The sequence below is a fragment of the Triturus cristatus genome, chromosome 4_2 (assembly GCF_964204655.1).
Source record: "Triturus cristatus chromosome 4_2, aTriCri1.1, whole genome shotgun sequence".
Classification (NCBI taxonomy): Eukaryota; Metazoa; Chordata; class Amphibia; order Caudata; family Salamandridae; genus Triturus; species Triturus cristatus.
The window spans coordinates 86,668,945-86,689,028 of NC_140586.1; the positions used below are offsets into that span (position 1 = coordinate 86,668,945).

Genomic DNA, 20,084 nt, shown 5'->3' on the forward strand with positions numbered 1-20,084 from the left:
TTCCGTCGATGGTCTTGATGTCGATGAGGTTCGTCGACGAAGATCTGGATCCAAAATCATCGGCTCTGTCGACGAAGCTATCGTCGACGATGCTACCGCTGACGAAGACAGCGCTGACAAGAGAGACTTGTTTTTGAGAGCCGCCGACAGCCGCAGCGTCGACGAAGTTTCGTCAACGAAGGTCCTGACAGGAGTCCTTTCTTTTTTGTCGACGAAGAAGTAGAAGTTATCATCAATGACGGTCTCACCTTCATAGAGACTAACGTCAACAGAGAAGATGCTGAGGACATAATCATCTTAGTCTGAGGTGAAGAGAAAGTGGACGTCATCAATGTAGTCGTGGCGATGGAAGTCCTCTTGACGAAGGTGTCGTCGACGGCTTAACTTTTTTGTGAGGTAAAATTATCTCAGGAAGAGACCTTAACAACTGCTTCATTTTTGTAGAAGATTTAGAAGGCGTAGAGGGCACAGACTGACCCTTAGGAGACACTGGTTCTTTTTTAGAAGATGAAGGTTGATCTTCATGTTCTGAGGTGTGGTGATGCTTTTTTAACACCTAAACAGCCTTAGGAGATACCAGCTCCGCCTCACTAGCTCTTTTCTTAGAAGCTGCAGATTTTAATGAGGAATCATTCTCCTCATCAGACAAAGGATTGTACTTAGATTTAAGCTTCTGTAGCCACAAAAGCAGACGTCCTTCTCTATCTCTCAAGGTTTTTTGAGAGAAAGTCCTGCAAATTTTAGTCTCTCACCTGGTGTTTAGGGTAAAGCAGTAGATAGACTTCTTGTGTGGATCATCTGAATGAAGTCTTAGTTTCCCACAAGAATCACAATGCCTGAAGAGAGATCTTTTAGAAGAAGAAGACATGTTGAATTGAAGATCTGAAGAAATCCAGAAGGCCAGGAGAAAGTACTGAGCAGAGGTCAGGGAGACTCCCTTCACACGACGTGCGGTAGAAAATCTGAGAGCCTGGAGCCTCTGTGGAGAGGGTTCTAGAGGGGGCTGTTGTGTGATTGGTTGGAGTTTGGACCATACCTAATGACTAGGACGAGATATTAAAGATAATGGTATTCTCTATTAACTTTACGGTTAGAGTAATTACTTACTGCTTTTTATGTACTGTGGGACTCCCACTATGACGGCTGGGAATGATTCAAGCATGCAAATCTATGAAAGATACCCAATACTGGAGAATTATAAGCTAGTCGCGTATCACTGTAGGCTTCTTGTATGGTTATGTTTCCACGTAGACTAAAGATCATAATGAGGTAATTAAAACTCATATCATCATTCCTCAATTTGCTCATAGTTCCATAGTAATCCATCCATTCCCCTCAAAATGTTTGTCTGTTTTTGTAGACAATCCAGTGATCAATGCACTGTAATCTCCAGTTTCATGCAATGGTCCGTGTCTCTCTCTCACTCATCTTTCCAGACAAGGTGGGTCTTTGTTCCACCAGTTTTTGTCTGTGTCTCTTTTTTGCGATTTCAGACCTATGTGTATCAGTGTGAGGTTGTATCTGTTAGTGTCAAAGTTAAGGGTGTGTGTGCAGGAGAATAAGTATGAGATCCTTTTCTAGTTGCCATCCGGTCACCTGAGGAATGTGTCTCCCTCCCACCCAGCATAGTCGTTTTCCGGGGGTATTCTCATGTCACGTGTATAACAGTGGCGGCTGCTTCTGTACATGGGTGGTGGGCAAGCATTAAAAGAAAAAAGTACCTTCTTCGCCCGACGTCTCTCCTCCGTCCTCGCTCTCTGCCATCAGAAGCACCCAGGCTCCCGGACTCTCCCAGCCAATCATGACGCTGCAGGAGCATCGTCGTGATTTGTCTGAGCGGCCTTTTTGGCCACTTAGGCAGTACCTGGAAGGCTGGGCATGACTCTACTGGGCTGTGCAATACAGCCCAGTGGAGAACATGACAAGTGTGCATGACTGTTTGGTCGGCCCCAGAGGTCGACCAAGCCGTCATGTGCACTTAGGGACGGAGTGCAAACCACTCCAGCTCCCTCTGACCGCGGCGGTCCTAGCCCTGCCCACCCAACCTGTCTGGAGTCCCGCAAAGAAAAAGAAAATTATAATAACTTCTTGTTATTATCATTTTATTTTTATTTTGCAGTGCTCAAAGAGCAGTGGGGCGACCCTCAACCACCTTAGCGGAGGAGCCACCATTAGTCTATAAAGTCTCACGCTTGTTCTCTGTACCCTATGCAATAGTACAATTTGATTTTTACAATATGAAACAGCTGATGGTGCTTAAAATGTACTGGAAGTAGATATTTAGGGGTAAATTACGATGCCGGGGGACCGCCAACAACAGGCCGCCAGTGGCAGTCCCACTGACAGACAGCCCTTCGGACCAACTGCTACATTATGATGTAGGCGGCCAGACCCTTGATTGTCGGGGGACGAACCTCTGCTTGCGACAGGATCGACTGATCCCGGCGAAGTGGCGGTCGGAATCGTGATCCTGAATGGAGGGGCTGCCTGCTCAGGCAATGCCGTCAGGATTACAATGTCCCTTTCCGACTGCCTGTTCATGGCGGTCCCACTGCCATGAAAAGGCAGCCAGAAGTGACTTTGGAATGCTAAGTGGCCAGGGGGGCCCATGTGGTGATCCCACAAACATCCATGCACCATGTGCCAGGCATCACATGGTGCTCGGTGAATGGATGTTTGAAAAATTCCTTTTTCTACTGCAGCCATTTTCTGGGCTGCAGCACAAGCTACATTAGAAGAAGGCAGTTTCCGACCGCCTATACGGCGGTCTTATCAAAATATGGCGAGTAGGACCGTCGACTCCTTGTCGGGCGGTCTCAATCCTGCTGTGATGAGCCATTGTAAAGAGCCCCTTACTTTGAATTACGAGAAATTGGTTGGCTTTTGAAGTCTTTTTGGCTGTCTGTTCTTCTTTAGTGAGAGACCCAACATTTCTCTCCCATTCAAAGTGTCAAATGTGTTTGGTGTATGTATCACCAAGGATTGTATACAGAGATCTTCCCTGACTCATATTTCTAGTCAGTAGTTTTTTCTCTAAGAGATTAAATCGGGGAGTTCTCTGGGGTATTTAAAGTGTGGGTGTAGGGCATGTCTTAAATGTAAATATTTGAAGAACTGATGTTTATGCATATCAAAGTTCACCTGGGAATCTACGAATGAACACATGGTGGTGCCAGTAATAATGTAATCTACTTTTGAGATCCCTATCTTTGACCACCAGCGAAAGCCATGTAAGTCATTGAATTGATGTAACTTGTTACCTAGCTACAGTGGGATTTTTTCTGGGAGTCAATTTTACCAGCCTATGCTACATAGAGTCTTGTGCCATACTTTTAGTATTGTTTTCGTTGTGTCTGTTGTAAGGGTCACATCAATCTGCGCACCGTAGAGGTAAAGCAGTGCGTGCATATCTCCTATTCCTCTGTTCCAAATATGGGTTGGCCCATGGGTTAAGCCTCTCCTTTACAGTTTATTAGATGTGCAGAACTATAAAATGTCATCACATCTGCTGCCTAAATATTGCCATCATACTGCGATTTAAAGCACCTCGTCATGGCGATTCATGGTGCACCACCTGCCCATAGAATGGTACGAATCATAGCTGTAAGGTGGGTAAAGAATTCACTCTGAATGTCATATGGGTAACTTTTAAGTTGGTTCAATACGCATCATAGGGAGACCATTTTAATGCTGGCCACCCTCCCCACCAGTGACAATGGGTGCTAGGGCAGGAAGACAATATAGCTTTGTAGCCTGGACATCTGGGATGCAATGTTGCATTCCCGAATATGTTCTCTGCCCCTAGGGATATAGACGCCCAACTATTGAAACGCCTCCTGGGCGGCCCACTGAAGATCTGGCACATCAGCTATATTCGGGTAAAATATTGATTTGGAAAGATTTGTGTTTAGGCCTGAGAATATGCTGAAGTATTGGAGAATTTGCACGGATCCAGTTCCAGTCCATCTGGGAGATGTAAATAGATAAGTAAATCATCTGCATAAATAACACTGTGTCAGCCACACTAGACAGCCATTCAAAACCCCTCAGAACCTCATCAATCCTGCTTGAAGGTTCACTGCAGTGGCGAAGAGCAATGGGGATAGAGAGCAACCCTGTCGGGTCCGAATAAGCATCGGAAAAGCATCTGAAAAGCATCTGAAAGTACCCCTCCAGTTAGGCCCTAGATTGTTTTGTTTCTAATAATAGGAAAATGCATTCCCATCCAACAAACTCACACGCCTTTTCGGAATCAACCCTTAGCAGTGTCTTTTAGGCGCTCTGCTAGGAACAAGGCATTATGAAAGTGTGGAATGTTATGTCTCCTAGAACGCTGAACCATGAAGCCACATTGGAGAGCCAATCACCGAAGCAGGCAGGTAACCAATACCCTTGCCATGATCTTGACTTAAACACTGAGGAGAAAATCGGGCATGATTCTTGTAGGCGATCAGGTAGGGATATTACAACTATTTCTGCTGTACGCAAATCTTACTTGGTACTCACCAATCGTTGCCACCTCCTCTAGCATTGCTTTAAGAAACAATATGATGGCTTGTGTGATATATTTGAAGAATTTGGTAGGAAGGCCAAAAGAGCCAGTCCTCTTCCCACTTCGAAGGTCACGTAGGACCACCAATAGTTCCTCATCATTTATTTCTTGGTCTGAGTTCCCGCTATTCTTCAGACAGATGTCCGCTGGGATGTTCAGTATGAAAGAGGAAATCAGTTTTAAAGTTAACTTGTGGGAAAATGGCACATTCATTTTCAGTACCTACTAGCACAGGTGAGTAGTTATTGCCAATTGGCCTGACAAATCTACTCCAGAGTGTAGAGATGAGAAAAGTGGAAAAACTCACAAATTACAGTTAAGCTAGTCACTAAGATCTGTGCATGACTTCTTGGGAAATAAAACCTTTGCACAACCTTGGTATTCTTCTGAATCACTGTGCGAAAGAGCCGTAGTGTTCGATGCATACAAGGAACAACATGCAATGCTCCTTAAAGCCAGCAATTGTTATTTTATTTCTTCCCACAATGGGCCATCCCTTTAAAGAACCCCTTTCGACTTCCCATCCCCTCCTCGTGGTAAACTTCACAGTATGACCACAGTAGCCACAACAAAGAACCACCATCCATAAACACACTGTTTCATTGTAAAGTATCCTAAATCGTAACAAAAGCCTCCCATCCTTGCGCATCATTGCATTGCCCTCTTGCTGGATGTGTGCTCCATAGATATCTATACCTACGTACATACATCTTGGATTGCAACACACAAACTCTGAGCCCGGCCGAAGCAGAGAGTATTCTTACCTTTCATTCTGTGCTCTCAAAAACACTTTGCAAATTTTACACCTGCTCTTCTTCAACATCGGTTGAGGGCTTCTCAAGCCATGACCTACCTGTGCCAACGTAAATGTTCCCTTTTGTAATTATTTGCCTGCACCATTGAGTTTCTGTTTTCTCACCGGCAAACCTTGCCAAATTCATTTTCAATGTCGCTGCCAGACTGCTGGTGATAAGGTGTATTGCTGATACTGCATTTTGGTGGAGATGTGTTTTTTATGGTGGTGCTGGCCTTGCAGCCATCAGGGACTAAAATGGACTGTCCACTGACCAGCCACCGAATGGCACCAAAGAATCCACCTTATGGGCCTTTCCAGGTGAGCATGAAAAGGGCCTGGATGCAACAACATCTAGATCATGCACACACACACCGATCTGCTGGCAGTGCGCAAGTCGAAAAGCCCTGGCAGCATAAGCATCTTGGCTAGACCTCAGGTCACAAACAGCAAACTTTATAGCACCAATAAGAAAAGCATCACCTATAAACTAAAAGAGCCACAAATGGATGGAAGCCTCCAAGATAAAAATCATAAACCACACCAACTCTGCTCTGTGAAGGAGTCCCCGAAACCAAGGCTGGAACAACTGGACTTCATTAGCAGTGCGAGGCTGAACCAATAGCAAAATGTGTGCCATAAAAATATGTATGACCAAAAAGAAAGGAGCAAGAAGAGGCATTGTAACATAACTTAACCTCCATGTCTGGGCTCAGGTCTAAGCCGATTAAGAACCACAACTTTTTCATGCCAAACAGGAACAGTACCCTGTAAGGGTGTCATTTACTAATCCGTGCATTCCCACCTACGCTACATTGAAGCCCGGGCACCATAAGATACCAAGAATCCTGAACGAATGCACTGGAACTGCACTTAACCAGCCATTCTGGCCAAACAAAGGGAGGAAACTTTTAAGTAACCGGATCCACCAGTTCCAGTTTGCCCCACGTGTAGATTTAAAAGGTCAGTCACATTCATTCTCAGGGCAGTACATTTTCCTGAAGGTTTTTCCCCAGTTATCAGCAGTCAGTACTCCCTACAGCCACACTGTGTGTACTTAAAGCTTGTGACATTTTGAACGCAATGGCTGAAAGCAGGAGGAAGATAAGTTATCTCTACTTTATTTACTGCTGTCAAATTATCATTGAAACAGGTGCAAAGTGGTGCTAGGAAATCGAAAATTAACTGTTTAAAAATATTACTTCTAAATTAACTACTTTGAAAAATAAATACTTCTCAAAATGTTTCCTCTTCAAATTCATTTTAAATGGTGGGCTAAAGTATGTGTGCATCATCTAATTAGGCGAAAACTTGTTTAAAGAAAATGTACGGTATGGTTGCTCACAATTTCCTAAAAAAATGCCCTTGGTATAGTCTACAATCCATTCTAACTTTGGGGGTATTGAAGAAAGCATTTTTGTTTTAGTCACCTGATTTTTTTAAAGCTAATATAATTTCCTTTGTACTAATTTCTTCCTATGCTTCTGTGAGAAAGTAACTCACCCTGAGTGTTTATTTTAGATGTCTGCCAAAAATTGCTCAGGAAAGCTTCGTTCTCGAATGGTGAGGGCAGTAACTACTGTCTCTATCGCTGTTCTGCTCAACCCAATATGTTTTCACTTCTTTTTAGTTTGTTTTAGGGTATTTTGATCATTGGTAGGTGACGTTTTTACCAAGGCTTCGGGGGACACTTTGCCTTTGGCAAAGATCTCCATGTTCACACAATTCACCGAGGAGTAGCTTGAGCCTAAGGCCAAAGTTATGACCATTGTTGTGCTCGAAGATGCCCGATGACAAGGTTTTTGAAGCTGCACCTTTCGTATTTTTTTTTTAAACTATGCAAGTTTCATATCACAACTTCTTTGCACACAGCAAATACGATGTGTTGGTAAATAAATCTTTAATCTTATTTCGTCCAAAAGATAAATTCAGTTTTGCATTTCGAAGTAGCTAGCATTCGATCAACGCATTCCAATGGAGCAGAGTTCAGCTTCAAATTAATAGTAAAAGAGTAGTTAAAAAAGAGCAGATTCGGTGTCGGACTGATACACTGGGCAATCTGCAGTGTGAAAAAGGCTGGACTGACAGGTCAGTGTGTAGGCCGTTTTTTTGGCTGTTTCTGTGATTGTTTTATGGTCTGGTGGGCCAGTTATTAGGTTTTGCCTACTAGACAGCGTGTGTGCTGCCTGTTGCAAGATATATTGCTAGTTTAAAGTGGGCTTAGAGCCCACCCACTGCTTACCATTTGTTGGCTCCTTTATCACTCTCATTTGCTTGCTTCTTATTCTTTAGCGCGTGTGCTTTTTTTTTCTTTTTGTGCTTGTGCCTTACCTGGAGCATGTGCCATTACTTTATCCATACACTGTTCACATTTTCAGGCGCTACATTTCTCTTGTTGCCTTGGCACTCTACAGAGTGCAAGTATTTTCCAGCTGTCTCCTCAGTGTGAACCTCCTGTTCTCTTTCATTTGTGTAGTTGTCCCCTGCCGCCTTCCGTGATGCGCTTGCCCTCCTTTGACGCTCCCAACCCGTGTTGCTCTATTACCCGCATTGCTTTCTCGCCTGTGTGTTTTACCCGCTCCCAGTTTCAAAAGCTCCCTCCTCATCCGTTAGCTGACCCCACAGTCTCTGTGTTGCTTTTCCACCATCCACCCTGTGTTGCTTCCCCCACCCTTGCCACCCAGAGTTTCTTCAGCACGCACCATGCAGTGTGTTGCTTCCAAGCGCCAACTGATGCGTACTGTTCCCCCCCAAACCTATTTTGCTGAGTTGCTTGCACGGCCTCCTGCCCTATTGCTTCTTCCCATCTTCTTTCGAAAAATAAAATGCTTTTGCACATTTTTTGTCTTTTTATTTGCCGATCAGACTTGGAGCAGCAAATAATTTTTAAAAAAGCAGCTGCGTTATTTTGTAGGCCAATACCTGAAATCCATTGACAAAGTCAATAGGTCCCAATGGTGAGACCTATTGGTGATGCCAATGCTTATTACTGTTGATTTCCCTGATAGTGCCACAAAAACTACCTGCAGCAAGAACAGATGCATGTAATCCCCATACCTTGCAAAACACATACATAGCAATTCTTTACAAATTCAAAGCCAGGGCCAACTTTCTGTCCCAGTACGATGCTGAGCGTATGCTACTTTGAAGTTCAAATTTAGAGTAAAGACCGTACATTCCTTATTCCAGGTGTTATGAGCCCACCTGAATGAGTTGATCTTTACACACCATTCAAATAGTTAAATCAACAACGTGCAACAATAGTTTCTCATCTGTTTTGCTCTACGGCCATTATAGAGAACAATTAGATGAGAATAGATTTTTGTGAGGTGTGGGCATACACTTGTGGTTCCTATAAAGTTACTTTTATTATTAAATTTATAGCAGTCTCAAAGTCTAAGCCCTTAAATAAATAAAAAATCATCTGAAGCCAATTTACAGTTACATTATGTATATTTGTAAACTCAATCACAGGGATGATCCTCAGTAGATTGACTTGGCAGGTTGGCCACGGTCCTATGACAGTTTTCAGGAAAAAGTTGGGGAAAAGTTTTCAAGTCACAGGTTTAGGGAAACTTTAGAAGGAGTACCCTTTGACACCAGCCAAGAGACCAGGACCTTAGGTGCAGCATTTGGGGATCAGGAATCACTCTAGGAGAGGAGAGAAGCAGGGTCTGGGGCAGGTCCAGTTGGTACTGGTCACCTGAGATTGCAGAAAAAGGCCTCATGAAGATTGTTGGCCAGTCCAATGACCCATGGAGTCCACGTCTTTGTCTTGGGTGCAAGAGGGAGAGCAGGTCCAGTCTTCAGGGTTCGTCTCAGTCACAAGCAGCAGGTCCAGTCCTCTCCTGTTCTTCCACTGGTCCAGAGGTGATCAGAGGAGGGTCCTGGGGATGCCACATTTATGCACAGTGCCAGCCTGTGGATACGGGAATCTCCCCTTTCTAACCAATGGGGTAAGATTTCCCAGGGGTGACCCTACCTACTTTTGCAGCACTTTCTGTGTGTTTTACTATAAACAATTCCACAATGCTCCTCTGTTTTCAGAATCAATAAGGCACAACCTTTCTTCCCCTGTGCAGAGCTCCTGTGCCAATCTTAGAGATGTGGCCAGGGGAATGAGGGACACATACTCTGTGGTTACTCAGAACTGGTTCTGGGGCAGCTCCTCTTCCACTGGGCCTTGTGCTTGACTGACTAGGAGGACAAAGGAAGGAGCAGTGGCAGTGTGTTCATAAGAGCACAAGGGCGTTGGCCCCTAACTGCTACGAGCCACTACATTTCAGGCTCATTTTCACAATTTAAATTAGCCCCATACTTCCTTCATTAATTGTATTTCCTTATGGGGTGGGGCTACGTTCAGGGCTGTAAGTGGGTGGGGCGAGCAGCTGAGACTGAAACTGAGCTGCGCATGTCAGGTTGGCCAGTATATGTGCTCTGTCCATCCTAACATGCGCAGTTCAGGCTTCTACATTGAAGGCTACCATGGAGCTGTGTGAGTTAAGACACAGCCCCATTAGTCTTCAATGGAGGGTTGTCCTTGCATGCCCCAACCAATCCTAGCACTGCTTTTATGCTGCTGAGCAGCGCTCGGATTGGCTGGGGTGCTCAGGTTTATTTCTCCCCTGCTGACAGTGGAGGGCATTCTTTTTCTAAGGACTGGCGCCGCACATTCCTTTGTCCGTCCTTCGTCGTGCTGTGACATTTTTAATTGGCTGGCCTCCTGTCTCGCAATCCACACTCTGTCCCCTGGTGTTCTACAGTAAGATTGCAAAAGAAGGAAGCCTGATCCTAAAAATCTCTTCCTCCTGCGGCCCCTACCTTTCCCTGGGACTGAGGCTTATCGGAGAGCTGCTTGAAAATCAACCTCTGAGGGCCAGACGGCAAAAACAGGTACCAGATAGTTTAGCAATCTGAGTTTACAAAGCTAGATGGTGGTTAGTGATGAGGCCCAAGTATTTTACAGCTTTTTACAGCATGTGGAAGTCCCCATGTCTTAAAATGCTTGTAATCCGAAGACAGTTTGCCGTTTAAATGAATGAAAACAAAATGCTTTTATTTTCCACGAGGCATTGCTTTCTGGAAGGCATACTGTGTGTAAAGAATGCACGAGCTGGGAAAGCATGAGGAGCAGTTGTGGCTGGTACACTAAATATTTGTTTGCCACACCAAATGTTAAGGGTACCAGATGCCACTGGGAAGGAGGGAGGCCCAAGTGTTAGCTAGATTTGCCTGTGACAGGGTAGACATCTTCGAAGTTAATTAAGTTCCTGTGCAAAGCCCAGATGGTTTACATACCAGAGAAATAGAACACCTCCCGATACCTAAGGTCTTTGGTTCAGCTCTGGGAAGTACACACCTCCTTAAAGGTGCTATCCAGCTCCTGGGTTGCAGCTGAAAGCTCATGCAAATGGGCTTCTGGAGCATTTAGGTAGGTAGCAGGCACCTTTTCAAAATTACCTGCTCTAAAATATGTGTTATAAATCCAACTTTACCAGTTAATTGGGCTTGTAATAAATATTTGTAAAAGTTCGATAATGAACTGTGTAGCTGTTTCCTAAGCGAAGATAGCAAAATTAAATCTAATATTGTAATAAATGCTCGTCTATGGAACAGCTAACCATGCTACAGTGAAATGGCCTTAAGGGCTTTATAACTGTAACAACATGTTTAACGTTAAACCTTTACATGCCACACTTTTAAATACGATGCACTCTCCCTTGATAGCCAGTAAGGCTTACTAAGAGGTGACTTACAAATATTTAAAAGTAGGGGTTAAGGCCTGCCAAAAGGGGTTAATTTGACAGGTCGAATTTGGTGTTCAAACCTGTACAGCCAGGCTACTGGTGTTAGGCCTGCAGTCATGCTCATTGTCCCTGCAGTGGTTGGAACAATGAGTGCTGCAGCCCACTGGTGACATTCAATCTACACGCCCTGGCTACACTTTGAGCACCATGTACTAGGGAAGTTAAATATGTAAATGTAAATGTCAAGGTACTTATAGAGCGCACTGTCACCAGACGGCCACCTTGCGGTGTTGCCTTTGCGGTTTCCTGGCGCTGATACTCATACCGCTGTGGAACCCCTCCTGGCTTTCCCTGTGAAGTGTCCACTCCTGGGCACCCCCAGGGTGAAGCCAGGCATCCTTAGCGCTGTTGAGGCCGGTGTGGAGGCTAAGCAAGCTATTGCCCAGAGTTGCAGCGTGGGGCCCGTGATTAGAATAGGCACCGAGGCGAGAATAGACAGGTCCAAGGAAATTGAGCCCGAGCCCCGCCGAGGCGGGAATCGAACCCTGGTCCCTGGCCAGAACTCTGCTTCAGGGTCTGCCGCTCTAACCATTGAGCCACACTCCTCCACTAAATATGCCAATCAGGATTATGCCAATTTTATCACGTTGAATTGGAGAGCACAGGCACTTTACCACTGGTTAGTAAGAGTAAAGTGCAGAGAGTTCTACAGCCAGCAAAAACAGTTAAGCCAAACTTCTGGGGTGGTACCATGCAAAAGTCAGGCGTGGTTAACAAAAGTAAACTTACACATTTGTGTACATTTACTCTTTTTCAGTATTCACAAAACTGCAAAATAATGGTAACTTTGTGACTGTGGAGATTGCGCAGTCGTCGAGCTACTATTAAATTGCAGTTTTGTGAATACTGAAAAAGAGTAAACTTTCACAAATGTTTAAGTTTGCCTTTGTGAATGAGCTGAAACATCTGTTATTAAATACCTCAAGGTAATACATCTTAACTGCACCACAAATGTATTCATATTTCACTTATGCACCTAAGTGAAAATGTGAAGCTGTGCAAAAAATGGTTAAGAAGAATCAAAAAACATTACAGCCTCAGGCAGTTTTGTGAATAATGAAAAAGCGTAAACTTACACAAACGTGTAGGTTTACCTTTGCTAATCAGGCCCTGAGTGTTCTTTTGCATGTGTTGTTGAAAATACTCCAAAGTATTCTGGTTGGATAGTTCAGTGAGTTGAGCACATACTTCATTGATCTGCCTGTAATTCGCTCACAAAACAGTAGATCAGATTAAAGGAGTTAACTGTCCATTGCAGAAAGTAGGCACACGTTTTAGATCAATAAAACAGCTCAGTGGGTTAATGCAACTACAATAGAAAGGTGCCTGATGTATGTCACACATTTTAATGACAGTGAGTGTGTGTGTGTCTTTCAAACTTGCAGTTTGCAGGTTCCCAGATGTTCCAGTGTTGATTTAGTTGAATCCGAGCTCTGTGTGTAATAGGGAGGGGAGAGGTTACAAAAACAGTAAAATAATTCAGGGGTCTATGGTGCATCCTGCAATGATCCCTGCATACTGTGTAAGTAACAGGTCTCATGCCAATATAGATTGCAAGATGGTTAGCATGTATTTAATTTTTATTTTATTTGCTTTTATGTAGATTGAGTTGAAGAGACATGTGTGTAATAAACAGTAAAGCGTAACTAGGTATGCAAGTTATTTACATATAGTGACCAGAACACTCAATAAATAATGGAGTGAGCTTTTCTCTGTTAAAGGTGGATCACTGACATAACATTAGAAACAAAAATATCGTGTGGACATAATATTGGGTAAAAAAAAAATGTGAGAACCAAAATATCAAGAAGGTAAGTGCAAATAGGTAGTATAATTTACTATTCTTAATGCCACATCTACGTACCTTGACGATATATATTGTCAATATTGTCAAGGTGCATTTATTTATGTAGAGTTACATATGGTAAAACTTTGCTTACCTATAGAAACTTACCTTCACAATATTTTTGTCCTCGATAGTCTTGACACAATATTTCTGTTTCCTATATTCTGTCTAAACACTGTTAAAGGTAGAGGTAGCATACAGTCAGATAAGAGATATAATAATATTCAAAGCATCTAAAATGATGATCACGGAGATAGAGCCTCAAAGTCATAAAGTGTTAACTGTGGTGGAGGACTTTTTAGTCACAGTTTGAACTCTTTTACTGAGGTTAGGGAGTGTGCAAGGTGAATGTGAGTATTACACCTACTGCTGAGATTTGTATGAAAACTGTAAATCACAGGTTAGAATTCCAGCAAGAGAAACTAAACCTTTCATCATTCATGTTCGACAAAAAAGTTCATTTTGAATTAGGAAATACCTTCTGAATAGCTATGGGTGGGTTTCCAACGTACTATTTTCCGACCAAATGGCCTACTTTTAACTTTGACAAACTGAACTGAGAGGATTCACATTCAACCACCCCCTCGCCCCAATAATAGAAAAACATGTCTCAACAGTAAATGGATGAAAAGAGGGATAGTTCGCACAGTAAAGTGGAGCAGATGAAAATTCCCAAATGAAATATTTTGAGAAGACTAGATTAATTTTTTATTGTGTGAACAACACAGAAAACTTCATCAGTAAATACAACAGAGCATATTTTCAGTAAATTATTTGCCAATATCATAATGTGATGAATCCAAAAGGTTAAAAGAGAAAGAAGGAACATTTAAGAGAGCTAAAACATTTCAACTGTCAATAAGGATAAACACCAAGGGCTAAAAAAAATAAAAAATATATAATATCTTAACACAGGGGCTGATTCTTGCATTAGTTTAAATTGTATTTGGGTAGAAGGATGTGTAATATTAAATGTGAACCCTTATATTAGAATTGATTGCAGTTTTAATTAGAATGTATTCATCGATATCATTGAAGTATTTTTAGCATTTTATTGATTGTGTATTTTTTAAAGAAGCCTCTGTAAATCTGCACTTTGTGGAATATTTCACAAAAAATTGTAAACAGGGAATTGAGTCTCTGCGTCAAAATGAATTGAAGATTTGCAATTGTGTAATTATAGCGTACCGCCACAAAATTATGATGGTGCAAACTGTAAATAATAAGAGGATTAATGTATTGTATGTGTTTTTAGAAATGTTTTATAGTATTTAAATAATGCTTTCATGATTCTGTGAATCGAATAAAGATCTTTGAACTACTACAAACACCAAGTACCCAACCCTTGCCCCTGGAGGTCAGACATCTACTGAGCGCTCCATAGCATCCACATTCTCAACCGTCAAGAATAAGCAAGTTCATTCAACAGGCTAGAAGTCACTGTTCAGCATATTGAACACTTAGGGCCAGATTTATTACCTGCCAAACAGAGTATTCTTCTGTGGCCCGGAGGAGGAAATTACATTTGCCAGGCCGGACTACTCCACCCACCAGATTTATGAATGACCGCCTAGCTGGTAGTCATGTATAAGTGTATTGACAGGAACAGCCATGACAGCGCTTCCTATCAATGCATTTTACTGTTTGCTTGTAGCAAACAGTATTCATTTTTCTGACAGGCCAGGTCCTCCCTTACACCGGTCCCAGGATGCTTGTTCGCGGTCCAGGGAGGACCTTGCTTGGCAGTTCGGGCTGTACTGTTCCTGTGAGGAACAGGGTCAAGACTGATTTGCATATGGTTAGGTCCAAACTGGGGTGGCATAGTGAGCAAAAGAACAATGGATTAAACCCAGATCACTTGTCTGGTGGTGAGTGGTTGAAAAGTTTCAGCACTCCGTACATCATCTCGTTGTGTTAGCTATGTTTACCCTAAGTGGCCAAAGGCATGCCCAGATGTGGGTCCCATGCTCGCTGTGCCACTGGATTCAAGCTAGCCTGGCTGAAGAGGGGTGAAACCCCGAAACCGGACCCAGGAAGCCTGTTTACGGTTCAGGGAAGACCTGGCTTGGCAGTTTAGGCTGGACTGTTCCCATGAGGAACAGGGTCAAGACTGATTTGCATTTGGCTAGGTCCAAACTGGGGTGGCATAGTGAGCAAAAGAACAATTAATGAAACCCAGATATTTTGACTGGGGGTGAGTGGTTGAAATGTTTCAGTATTCCGTCATTCATCTTGTTGAGTTTGCTATTCTCCTGGTATGCCCATCTCCGGATTATCATTGATTATCATTGTTATGAAACCCAGCACTCCACCAGAACCTGAAGCCCTTCCAGGTAGTCTATACATTAGTTTTGTCAAGGAAGAACCCCCATGTCTCTATTTCTCAAGTGGTATCTTCGAGAATCTTATCACTTTTCTATGCATCTTATCCAGCAGTTCCAGCTTGTAATTCATCTTCACACTATTCTCTGCCAGACATGTCCTCTAGAATTCTGCTTATTGTTCTGAGGAGTCTAAATCAGCCACTCTCTCATCGAAAGAGCTGTGCCAATTTTTCTTCATTACTTTCAGCTCTCTCTACCTCTGTCTCTCTCCAAGAGAGCCCTTGCAGCTTCATCTCCACAGATAAAATTCATAGGTTCATTCTTTGAGTTGAAAGTGGTATGCCAGGCGGTAATGAACTTCAGTGATGTCTTCACTCAACATGAGAGCTCACATTCATTTATTTCCCCCTGAGAAGGTGCTTCACCTTGATTCTTTCTTAGACCCGGTCTCTGAAGGGTTAAAGAACTTCTCTTGAGAAAGTTGCTTTTTTTTATCTACCATTCCATGACAATACCAGAAACCAAAACGTCTAATCACTGACTCAAGCTTGAAGGACTTTCATTTGCCTGTAGCTTCTGAACACTAACAGAAACCTCAGAGAGGAGCCGCTTTCCACAGGATTCATGCATAATGTGACCATTGGGGTCTACGGCAGAGACGCATAATCACCTCCATCCCTTGTTCAAATATTGAATCTGGGATTTCACAGGTCCTGGTACACAGGGAGTGACTGCAGCGATTATACTTTGACAGCTTGAGTAAACTGCAAGAGAACGGATGATCAGCAAAATGGACGAAATCGCGAATTTGTATCTTGTGGCTGTGACTCCTCAGCTGCTGGTGCAACATTGATTCAGGCTTACTGCAAAGGCGGCAAACGTGTGTACTTGGGTTGATTTTGTAGTGTTTCACATTACAATTCATTGTCAAGAAGGGAAGGACCCAGTGGGTTTGGCATCTTTCCATCTGAACTAAGATGCTATTTCTACCGGTGAGCAGCCAAAATATCGAAACTAAAATATCTACCTACACAAATATCGAGTTTTAAATATCGAAGGGACAGAATATCGATGTCAATAATATCTATGGACAGAATATCGATCCTAAGGTAAGTATTTTAATATCGATGTCAGTAATATCGAAGTTAGTAATATCGACATCAAATATATCGATTTTACTAATATTGATGTTACTAATATCGATATTTATATTATTGTTATGTATTTTAATATGTATTTAATATGTATGTGTTATATGTTTTTAGTTAAGTGTTCTACTGGTTTTAACATATATGTATACAATTTTTATATGTTAACAATGGTTTTTTAAGTCAATTTTGTGTTTTAGTACCGTAGCGGGTTGTGGGTTTATAGGGGAATAGGGTGGGAAGTAATTTTATTATATGGAATTAATTATACATTTTTAGGAATTATAAATTAATTTTAATTATTTTTTGCGTTTAAGTTCTGTAGTTCTGTAGCGGGTTGTGGGTTTATAGGGGAATAGGGTGGGAAGTAATTTAATTGTAATTAATTAATAATTTATTTTCATTTATTGGTATTGATAATTATATTATTGTTAATTAAGTATTAATTGTTAATTTTTTTATTTTTTTTTGTAAAACCTTTATTCTGTAAGATCAGTGACACAGCTATTCAGCCGACAACCCGGAGGTACGGCAGCTTTAAAAACACAACACATGCTAGCGTCAACATTCCAATGACAGGAGAATCGAAGGTTCTGTTTTAAATAAACACAAATCCAAACCTAAACACAAGCAAGGCGATAAGTACTGTAAGCACCAGAAGGGGTTCTCATCAGGGGAAGCGAGCCCCATTTCGTCTAACAGGCACAGGTCTGTAGTAAGGGAAGGGAGGGGAAGTCAGAGACTCAAGAAGACATACACATATCAGCAAGAAATTCGAAGCCGGAAAGAAAGCTAAGGGGAGAGCTGCTCCTCGGGCGGATCCGGATCCGGGGGCAGGCATATGCCCCCTCTGTACTGGTTCCAGCGCCCCCATACAGAGTGCCATTTCCGAGGGCGCCCTCGAGCACAATACACTGTCTTCTCCCTAAACATGCTCCAATCCATGTTTTCCATCCATGCTGTCAATGTAGGAGGCCCATTAGAGCCCCACAGACGAGCAATGTCGCGCTTGGCAATCATGTTACCCAGGGTCACCCACTGAGTCTGTGCCGCGTCGTGGTCAGTAGGACCCCAAACATTCAGAAGACAACACCGCGCCTCAGGCTGCATGACGATGCCCGTCACCTCCCCCATCACCTCGTGGATGCGCCTCCAAAACTCCATAATCGCACCGCATTCCCAAATAATATGTAGGAAGGTGCCCACCATACCACAGCCTCTCTTACATAAACCCTCCTCAGAAAAACCCATATGGACCAGCCTGGGCCCCGTCACGTAGACCCTATGGAGTATTTTAAGCTGCACCAACCGCAGGCGCGCGGGGATCGCGACCTCTTTGGGAGAGGAAACTGCGTACTGCCAATCCTCGTCATCTAGTTCAAGGCCATCCCTGGTCCATTGAGCACGTAACCCTAGAAGAAGATCTGCCCGAACATTAATAAGTTTCTTATAAATGAGCGAGATCGTACTCTCTGGCATATGGCCATCCAGGATCCGGTCCTCTAACGGAGAGGACTCAGGCACCTTCTCCCCTTCTACAAGAACTGACCGCAAGGCGTGGAACACTTGAGCGTATCGGAAGAACTCCGTGCTCCCCAGCTCATATTCCTTCTGCAGCTCCTCAAATGATTTTATCCTTCCCTTAACCAAGAGGTCTCCAACCCTGGATATGCCGATCAGGTCCCATTTCTCAAACCCTTTTGTATGCCAAAGCTTACCCAGAATATCGGAGTCAAACAGAGGGGTGGCGAGGGTAAGCTTACCCTTCCAGCCCAGTGAATCCGTCGCAACCTTCCATACATGCACAGCCACCCTGGTGGGCCCCGTTAGGGTTAAGTCTAACGACTTCGAATACAGCGCTCTGGAGTAGTTACCCCCACGTAGCAACCATCGGTCCATGGCGAAGCCAGGGCTCAGCGCCGGACCATATACACCATGGTTAATCGCACTCAACTGGGTGGCCCAGTAATAACGTCGGATGTCCGGAAGCGCAATACCCCCGTCGTACCACGGAAGCGTCAACTTAGCAATCGCTATACGCGGACGCCCTTCCCACAATAGCGCGCGCTGGTGGCTTTCAACCTCACGGAAGTAACTGGCCGGGACCCAGTCAAGAGTATTCTGCAGGGCATAGAGGAAACGGGGAAGAGACATCATCTTGAACAGAGCGGCACGGCCAAGGAGGGAAAGCGGCAACCGCCGCCAGCCCGCCACGTCCCGCCGCAGACGCGCCAAGGGAGGGAGCAAGTTCTTCTCGTATCGCAAAATGGGATCGATGGAAATATAGATCCCCAAGTACAAAAAACCCTGCTGGGCTATCTGGAGCGGGCAGTTGCGCGGGACAGGCGGGACATCTCCACACAGGACATACAAGTATGACTTCCCCCAATTAATGACAAGACCAGAGTTTCTACCAAAAGAAGTCAAGAGGTCACAAACCACTATCAGAGATTTCTTATGCGAGGCGAGGTATAGCAGAATGTCGTCGGCGTAAAGTGAGATACGGTCTTCGTGGTCAGGCGACCAGCGAATCCCACGTATGTCCGGGTGCCATCGTATCCACGCCGCCAGCGGCTCAAGAGCGAGAGCGAACAACAACGGCGACAGGGGACAACCCTGCCGGGTGCCTCTCCCGAGCTCGAACGGTGCCGACGCCCGCCCGTTCACCACGACGCTGGCGAGAGGTCCCTCATAGAGCAACCTCACCCAGCCCACAAATCCAGGCCCAAAGCAGAACTTGGCTAGCACAGCCCACAGGTACGCCCACTCCACCGTATCAAAGGCCATCGTGGCATCGAGGGACGCCACAACAGCCGGCTCCCGCATCGTGCCCGTCCTGGCAATCACACCATGAAGGCGTCTAAGATTCAGTGCAGTGTTACGGTGCGGGATAAAGCCCGACTGATCCGGGTGGATCAAGTCGCCAAGCACCCGGACCATGCGGTTAGCAAGGAGCTTAGCAAGGATTTTCGGCTCGGCATTGAGAAGTGATATCGGCCGATAGGAGCCACACTTGTCACGGGGCCTACCGTCTTTATGTATTACCACAATCGTCGCCAGCCATTGATCGAGCGGAAGAAACCCATTCACCCGCGCCTCCACGAACATGGCGCGCAGGTGAGGAGCCAACTTATCCGGATGAAGCTTATACAGCTCAACCGGCAAACCATTTGGGCCCGAAGCCTTACCGGAGCGCAACGCGCGGATAGCACCCGCCACTTCGTCGACAGTTATATCTCCATCGAGGTCATCCCTATCAATGGCAGAAAGGCAGGGCAGAGCGATATCCCGCAACAGGTCACACGAATCCTCAGTCGGCCTATCCGAGACCGAGGTGTATACCGTACGAAAATGATCCGAGAAACACCGAACTATACCGTCAGGGTCAGTAACAACCTCGCCCCCATCCGTAGACAACTCCGGCACCACTCGATTGACACGCTCTTTTTTGTCCAGCCACGCCAGCAATTTCCCGGCCTTATCGCCGACATCATACAGTCGACCCTGCTGCTCCCTATGAAGGGTCTTAGCAGCGTTCGTCACCAGATCCCTATATTCCAGTTGCTTCAAGCTCAAATTATGCAGTGTGGCCGGTGCAACATCCTCTTCCAAGG

The 20,084-nt window shown here is 44.3% G+C and overlaps 1 protein-coding gene across 3 annotated transcripts in view; it reads right to left on the bottom strand.

Annotated features, from left to right (window-relative positions):
- Positions 1 to 20,084, bottom strand: part of LOC146833055 (beta-1,3-galactosyltransferase 1-like) — a 241,572-nt gene that overhangs the window by 172,033 nt on the left and 49,455 nt on the right. Inside the window, exon 3 of one of the 3 annotated variants that reach the window (XM_085600675.1) lies at positions 13,107 to 13,173. The exons of the other annotated variants lie outside the window; for them this stretch is intronic. The gene's annotated coding sequence lies outside the window, so the exon portion shown is untranslated. The remainder of the gene's footprint in view (positions 1 to 13,106; positions 13,174 to 20,084) is intronic. 3 annotated transcript variants of the gene reach the window in all.